We start from the raw sequence: 7,161 nt of genomic DNA on the forward strand, positions 1-7,161 counted from the left end.
TTGACTGATAGGCAGGTTATTTGCATGCCATGGCTATGGTGAATAATGCTACAGTGAACATGGAGGTGAAAATAGTGATTTCGCTAATTTTGCTAATATTTGAATCCTGTCAGTGTAACCCCTCTAAACAATAGCTCCATCATGATGGATGGCTTTCAGACTTGGCCAGGAGGTACAGACTTGAGAAAAGGACATTCTCAACCTTGGAAGGATAAGGGCAGTCAAGTGCAAAGCACTCTAAAATTCTGTGGAACCAGGCCTCTTTGTCCATACAAGCCAGTTACCACGGTAACCAAACAATTGCCTCGCCCTCCAGGCATCTTAGTCATACAAACATCTAGACACCACAGACCACAGTGTTTCCAAGTAAAGACTGGCTAATTAAGTGACCATAGCTCAAGGATGAGCTATCATGTGACCTGCTAAATTTCATTTACAAAAAATTTTAATGACATGGAAAATATTTACAATATAATCTTTTTAAAATATGGAAATAAAGTTATAAATAGTGTGATTCCAGCCTATGAAAACCAGGCATAAACATAAATGGTTTTAAAAATTAAAAGGAAATATATTAACACTGCAGCAGTGGATTTCTCTGTGTAGTAGTTCTCTGAGTGATCATTTCTTTTTATTTCCTCATAAGCTTCTGTGCTCAATAATTTTTTTCTAGAATGGGTATGTATGTTTAGAATCACACACATAGGAAATACACATTGCTAAAAATAAACCTATAAAATACAAGGATGAGTATCACAGTTTGTCCTTGGTAAGATTAGTTTGGTTTATAATAGGCAAGGCAGTCCATCCACCAGATTTAGACATACTCATTGGAAATAATTGAATCTTATTATCAAGAGTGCTTCATGAAACTCATGATTTACCTTGATCAACTGTTCAAATGTGTTTCTACTTCAAGAACTGCCCTAATGCCTTACATAATGTAGGACTTGGTTGACCTTTTACATAGCATTAAAGCACTGTATAATTAACCTTTTTATATACAGAGTTAAAACTTAATGAAAACGTGAGATGAAATGCCAAGAGTCAATTTGCAGACTCCTTTGCTATTTCACATCATGAGCTGCTAAGGCTTAGTTTACTGCTCTCTTTGCTTCTGACCAGGACAAGATTTGCTAATTGCATCCAGGTAGCCCACTCAGAAAGAGAACACAGAAAAAGAACTCAGAGATGTGGAGCCACAAAAGAAAGGGGGAAGGTCAAGCTCCTGGGCCCCGCAGGCTCCTTGGTATTCTGCCTCAGGAGTCAGGCCAATCTAAACTCTAATCTCAGCTCTTCACTTACTAGCAGTGTAATTTTAGGCACGCTACTTAATCTTTAAACCCCAGTTTTATTATCTTAAAATGAGAATAATAATAATTGCACCTTATAGAATTATCTGGAAGATTGAATAAGAGTACACGTAACTTGTAACTGGCACATTTTTAAAGGCACAGTAAAGATTTATTGTTGTTCACTGAAGACTCTTCATGTGTGGCCCATGACTATGCCTCCAACTTTAGGTCACACCATTTTCAGCATCATCTCTCTCCTCTCCCACTTCTAGTACCTTCAGTCTAAGTCACCAAGAAATACTTGCTATTCCTTGAACATCTTACTGTTTTCCACCTACAGCCAAAGCTATTGTTTTCCTCAAAATCCAATGTCCTCTTCTTCCACAATAGTGTAATTTTCACCTGACACATGGCCTTGAGGAACATACACTACAAAGCCCAGCCTCCTTTGCAGCTAGATGCCACTAGGTTTTGGGAAATTAGATATGGAGTGATTCCCCAGAATCTTCTTTAAGAGAGAGTTCAGACACATCCTTTGCCCCATATTTTTCTTCTTTCCTTTATCCTGCTATCAAAATAAAGATGTGAACTTGGACCAAGAGATGAGGGTCACACCCAGAGAGAGTAGAGAAGTGAGTTAGAAAAAGCCTGGATCCTCAAGGACTGTGCTAGTCCTGGAACTATATTTGAGACAGAAATAAACATCTCTCTTGCTTAAACCACTACTATTTGATACATACATACAGGCAATGTATGTATGCCTGATACATACAGGCAAACTTTTTCAGTTTGCCTGATACATACAGGCAAACTTAATCCTACCTGAGAATGCCAAGCTTGTCACATATGAAAATGCTACATAAACGCTATTTCCTGGACCTATTTCTCATAGACGCTTTCAACTACATTCCATAAAAATGCAGCCCGAGTAGTGCCTCCTCCAGGATTCCTTCCCAGATTCCATAGGCCAGGCAAGTCTTGGCATGTACAGCATCCCTACCATGGCAATTCTCACTGTGTATTTTAATGATTACTTTCTTTGTCTGTTTCCCCCTCTACACTGTGAGATCCTTGGGGGCTAGTCATCGTATCTTATCTATTTCTTGATTACACATGTCCTGTAGAAAGCTCGATCCACACAGGCACTCGCAACTTGTTGAATGAATGAATAAGTAGGTGAATGAATGACTGGAATGATTGATTGGAAAAAAGATCGTCCATGAGAATTTCTCCATTACCAGTCAGCCAATGTCCTCACATCACTCAATTTGCTTCTCATCTACTCGCCCCTTCCCCCAGCAAGAGAAAGGAGCTGCTTCAACATTGAGTAACAATTGCCTTCAGAGTTCCTTAGTCACATCAGAATGCCCTCTTTCAAGGTTCACTGTAAATTCCTATTGATTCTTCTACCCAGAAATCTCAGATTCACTGATGTGACTGCAAAGGAAAGTAGGAGGAACGGCGTGAAATCCATTCCCTACCTAAATCTTCATTACCTTCCGCTGTTCTTGTTCCAAGATGATTCAATTACATATTGTGCTCTCAAGTTCTTTTTTTTTTAACCTTAGGGCTGTTTATGAAAAATTAAGCTGGTTACATAAAAGAGATTATATTGCCGTTCTTCCACATCTCAGGGGAAAAAAAAAAAAGAATCATCAGAAACTAAAATAGACCTATACAAGTTATTTTGATTTAAACCTCAGATTAGTTCACTGGTGGGGTTTATGTGCTAGTATATTGCTACTACAAATTTTCCTAAAATATCAATACAAAAATGTGCTTAGATCTTCTTTCAAGGTTTTATTTCTTTATTCCAATCTACAGAATATAAATTGCTTTCTAAAGACGCCCTTTACCTTAGCAAATAATCCATATTGCTTAAAATTTTATATGTGGTAAACACAGCCCTGACTATATTATCACAACTCAGACACATTTAAATTCAGATTCATTTGGATCCAATTATGGTGGCTTCAGCCAATTGAAAAGGGATCTTAATCTGAAATATATGCTTTCAGTGGTTCAGAGGATTTTAGAATTTGAACTCCCCTTTCTCAGTTAGCTTCTTTAAGTGATATGGGAATGGATAAGAGAACAGAGGCTCCCCTTGATGACAGCATAATTCAAACTGAACCATTGGTAACAATGATTCACAAAGCCTTTAAGCAATTTGAACTGGTTAGTGTTAACTCTTTATAGACCAGGGCCCAATCTATTTATACAGTTTTATATTTGGGGGAGCATCCTACAGTCATTCAGTTCAGTTTAACAACTTTTTGAGCACCTACTAGGTGCCAGTCGCGGCCAGGTAGTGGGGGGAATTCCCTCAGATAAACACACTGCAGCTCAGTAGATACTTACAGTACAGTCTGACAACTTATAAAAGGAAAAGCACGGAATTTAATGAGTAACATGAAAGAGGCAACTGGCTCAGTCGTGGCTGAATAGATGCATCCTTTCCAGAAGACCTGATATCTATGTTGAAATTGTAAAGACATACTGTGATTATTCAAGTAAAATGGTGAAGGGAGAAAGTGCTTCACACAGAGGAGGAGTTGAACGGAAAGAGATAAGGCAGGAGAGATAAGGACAGGCTACATTACCCACTGTCTCTTCCATTTCATAATTTTGGATCTGGTTTAACTTAGTATAACTCAGTACTCCTGCTGACTGGGGAGCAGGACTCTTTCTCCATCCCACCCTGAGAGGGAACACGCTATAGTATAGTGAGTATGTATATAGATGCTAGAGTCAGGTCACCAGGGTTTGAAAGCCAGCTCAACTACTCCAGTCATCTATCCATGTGTTTATTATTTAATCAAGAATCATGTATTGAATGTTCACTGTGTGCCAGGAATTGTTCAAGTACTTGGAATACCGCCCTGAACAACAGTGACAAAATCCCTGCTCTCATGAAGTTTATATTCTACTAGGGGTAGATAAACAAAATAAATAAGCAGATTATTTGGTACCTGAGGGCAGCATATAACTGGGAATGCTATGGGGTATCTAGTGCTGTAATTTTTTTTTTTTTTTTTTTGTGGTACGCGGGCCTCTCCCACTGTGGAGCACAGGCTCCGGACGTGACGCGCAAGGCCAGCGGCCATGGCTCACGGGTCCAGCCGCTCCGCGGCATGTGGGATCCTCCCGGACCGGGGCATCAGCAGGCGGACTCTCAACCACTGCGCCACCAGGGAAGCCCCATAGTGCTGTAATTTTAAGTAGAGTGGTTAGGGTGGGCTTCAAAGGGAAGGTGACATATGAGCAAAGACCTAGAAGGAGGTGAAAGAATTAGTTATATAAAGGTCTTAAGATGAAACTGTGTCCTGTTGTATAACCTTTGGCAAGTTTACATCTCTTTCCCTCAGTTTCTCTATCTGCAAAATGGGAAGGATAGTAAAAATGAAGTCGTAGGGTTATATAATAATTAAATGAGTTAATATACATAACTTTGCTTAGTGTTTAGCACAGACAAGCATTTATCTAAGGACTCGCTACTATAATTGTTGTTATTGTTTAAATTGGGTCCCTTATGTCCACCCGCTCCCTTTCAGAAAGTCTGCAAGAAGTCATTCCTGCTTTCTCTCTTTCCCTCACTCTCATTGACCTAATACAACAGCAAGTGTTATTATTCGGTCATTCAGTGTCCAAAGTATGTCCTCAATCTCTCCCCTTCCCACCTTCTCCACTGCCAGGATCCTAATCTAAGGTGATAGAGATTACAGAAAAGCCTCCTAGGTTGTCACCTTTCTTGTTCTATTACAGTACATTCTTCATTCAGTACTCTTTTTTTGAACATAAATCAGATCATGTTACTTTCCTGCTTAAACCACCAATAGCTTCCCATTGCACTAATAATAAAATTTGAATGTTTTCCTCCAATCTACAAAGGAATAGACCACAGAGGTGGTTTGGATCTGTCCTCCCTCTGCTCTTCTGCCTTCGTCTGACTTTCTCATGGTTTCTTGAAGAAGCTGAGCTTGTTCCCTCCCTTGGGAATTTCTTCTTGCTCTTCCCACAGCCTGGAGTGGCCTCCCTACTTGCCCTTGCTTAGATGGTTCTTTCTTGTGATTCAAGTGTCAGCTTTGAAGTCATCTCCTCAGAGAGACTTTTAGTAGCCACTCAATCTAGGGTTGACCTCCAGTCACTCTCCAACATGTTACCCTGCATTGTTTCTTCATGGGCTTATTTTTCTATTTGTTTAGTATCTGTATCTGTCTCTTGGCTACCAGAGAGCAAAAGCACACATCTTGTTTGCCTTGCTCACCCGTTTCCCCAGGGCCCAGTACTGCAACTGATCATTTTAAATCAATGGGTGAATGGATGAGCAACATTTTCTTGACTGAAGGTTCGGAGATGAATAAGACACTGAATCTTCTCTAGATCAGAGTCTACACATAAACGAATGCTGATAATTACTACCAAGATGAGGAGGGAACCCTAATACATCAGTTCGCTAAGCTTCACAGTCTCTTCAGACTCCTTTGGGTTCTGCTGTTCTATGAACTACTGAGGACTGCTTTCTATACTGAACAACTTACAGTTTCCTGATCACGTTCTGTTGATAACACCTCATTATTTTTGCACATGGTTAGAATACATTTTCCTACCTTATCCAGGTGGAAAATTCCAAGTATCACTTAAGAACCAACTTAAACATCATCTGTTACAAAATTATTTTTCTGAACTACCTGTTCTATGCCAGCTTTGGAATTCCTGCAAACCTTAATTTTGGTATTTGTCATGTTGTGTTGCAACTGTTCATCTACAGATATTCCCTTCCCTTATATCTGTGAATTCTTTGAGAGCAAAGGAAATATATTAATAACCTTTGTACCAAAATGCTTCATGCATAGTAGGTGCTCAATGCTCGGTGGATGAGTTAATGAGGGACAGGTTATCTGTTGTTCATCCCATATATTATGATGATATTCTAACAATTGTGCTGATGTGATCAGTAATCTAAAACCAGAATCTGAAGTTTCAACAGTCACACTCTTTTTTAAAACAGAGGATCCATGTATTCATATTTGTGGTAGATTGGCTCTAAATAGCACTTTGATGCAGAAATGGGTGCGATAGTATGAGGTGTAAAAATTGAACTCATGTTTAATCTTAAAATGGAGTACTGTTCATTCAATTATCTAATCAATAAATGAACTCAATTGCCTTAGGAAAATTAAAATTTATCCTAAAGCTAAAATTAAATATTATAGAATAAAACATAGCTTCATAGCTTTGTGTCACAAACGTCTATATCTGATGTAGAGAAAGACACATAAATCTCTCTCTCAATCTTTTAAATGTGTCATAAAATATGCAGTTCAAACCCAGCTAACACAAATGGGCCAAAATGGATAAATGGTTTGTAATATAATGTTAAAAATTGTTTTTTAAGGGTTTTTATGGGCAAGGATGAAGTCAGTTTTGCAGAAGACAAAGCAAAGCATAGATGATGCCAGTAATCATCAATTTTAATCATGTTGTAAACACTTTCATTCAATTAAACCAAAGGTCTTTTCAAAAAGAATTTAAGGTAATTTACAAAAGTCATAACAGCAAAAAGAAACAACAGATATAATTAGGAAAGTTAGAATTAAGGATTTTTTAAAAGAAGCAATTTTAGTCATCTTGGGATGATCACTGGAGCTGTAAGCTAAAATTAAAATTTGGTTTTCATTTCCTGTCAGCAATGACAAAAATAAAAACACAGTATTATACATATCTCTATCACTAAAGAGGGTGTTTGCTTCAAGAAAATAAGTGGTTTTCCTAATGTTAATTCTAAGATAAACTTATCACCTGCAGAATTTGATATAAGAGAGATCATATGCCCTAGTGTACAATGTTTCTGGAATCAATGAAT

This window comes from Neophocaena asiaeorientalis, unplaced genomic scaffold (genome assembly GCF_003031525.2).
Source record: "Neophocaena asiaeorientalis asiaeorientalis breed wild unplaced genomic scaffold, Neophocaena_asiaeorientalis_V1.1 scaffold705, whole genome shotgun sequence".
Lineage (NCBI taxonomy): Eukaryota > Metazoa > Chordata > Mammalia > Artiodactyla > Phocoenidae > Neophocaena > Neophocaena asiaeorientalis.